The following is a 1,865-nucleotide window of genomic DNA, read 5'->3' as shown; positions in this document are numbered from 1 at the left end:
AACTGAATTTAAATGATTTAAAGTAACATTTTAATTATGAGTTTTGCATGTCGTTGAGCTTATTGATTAAGTATTCATTCAAAACCAAAGCTGTCTCCACGTGTTATATACAAAGTAAACATTAAGTCTAATTTATTTTCCACATGTTTACAATATTTTTGCAGCTTAATTAATTAAAAAAGTCTTTTAAAATTCTGAACTTTAAGGTGGACAAACAGACCGGAATTCTTGACTTTTTATCGTCTGAGGTGAACAAAGCGTTCAGTGGAGATTTTAAAGTAATAATGGAGCTTCCTCATTGGGTTAGGAAAGTTCCGGGTTCTGTGACGTCACAAACGCCGCTTGGACCAATGACCTGAAGGAGCTCGGTTCTGGTCCTGATGATGGTTGTCTCCTTGCATGGAGTGATTCTGGTGTTCTGATGTGTTTGACAGACTGCGGGTGAAGGCAGCTTGTCACGCGCGTGACCTGCATTAGGTTTTTTATTGTCTCATCGCGGATGCTTTTAATTTGAAGGTCACGCCCAGAAGCGCTGAGTTCTCCGTGGATGCTGCTGGGCTAAAGCTGCGTGGATCGTGACGCGGACCGGGAGGGGAAAAAAGCAGCTGACCGGCTCAGCGGCGGCGGCAGCAGCGAACGGTAGTGGACCGGCTCCAGGCCCGCCCGGCCTGCCCGCGGAGCATCCACGGAGGACGCAGCCGTGACACTCCGGACGTGGATCCGACGGCCGTGAAGGTGAAGCGCTGACTCTCATCCTTTCTCTTTTTGTGTTTCAAAACCACACTTGTCAGCTTGGATTAGGCCACGCCCTCTGGCTGCATGCAAATGTCATTGTTTTGGCGCATGCATGAATGAACTCTGACCTATTTCTCCCCCCTCAGCCCCCACCGTAGAGTCAGCTGTTTAACAGATAGTGTGTTTGACATGATTCTATCTTCATGGAGTTAGAATTATGTAAATAATAATCTGCCTCCATGAAGGGAGGTGGTTCATTTTCAGTTTTCTCATCATTAAAAAAAAAGTTAATCCCCACAACTAAGAATATCACCAAAAGCCCTATATTGTGCTTCCATTATTTATTATAGATATTAATTGAAGTCTTTATGTTCTATTTCATTATCTGGAAATCGGTATAACATTGGTAAGAGTGGTTTCACTTGAATATAGTACTGAAGGAGTTAAAGTGAAAAAGATTTATTTAACAATGGTGAAACAATTTGAAAACAATCTTTAATTTGAACCTATTATTTCTAATGTTTGGATCAGAAAGATGCACTTTTTTTCCTAAAACACACAGGTTACAGGTTTTTTTCTTTTAAGGTAGGCGCCCCCAGACCAAGGCCAACACATTTGACCCGGCCACTTGAACGATACCAGAGAGAGAGCCTTTTTTTTATTGCATTATTATTATTATTTAGCCTGGCCACGTGATTGAGACTCATGGGAGCATGGAAAACTGGAGTGTAGTGGGCTTGCCCAACAGAATCTCTGGAATTGTTTCCTCAGGTCAATAAAGCTTATTTGAATTGAAATGTTAGCCAACCTAAAAGTGTTTCTACTGCAACGTACCTCACTTTGCCCCAGTCATAGAACTTGAACGTGACCCCCCCCATCAGATTTGAAAATTAACAAAAAGTTCAGGGAAGAGAAAAAAATGATTCAGAACGCAGAGTATTTTGGACAAACAAGTGTTTTTTTTGTTCGACATACAGGCTGTTTGTCTCATCTGCCCAGAGACAGTGGCGGTATTCAAAGAATACAATCTACGCTGACATTATGAATCCCGTCACAGAGAGAAATATCATAGCTAGCAAGGGAAAATGCCAGCAGACAAACTCTCACAGCTAAAAAGTGGATTGTTAGCT

This window comes from Oryzias latipes, chromosome 11 (genome assembly GCF_002234675.1).
Source record: "Oryzias latipes chromosome 11, ASM223467v1".
Taxonomy (NCBI): domain Eukaryota; kingdom Metazoa; phylum Chordata; class Actinopteri; order Beloniformes; family Adrianichthyidae; genus Oryzias; species Oryzias latipes.
The sequence above is the reverse complement of the archived record's forward strand: the minus strand, read 5'-3'. Positions refer to the sequence as shown.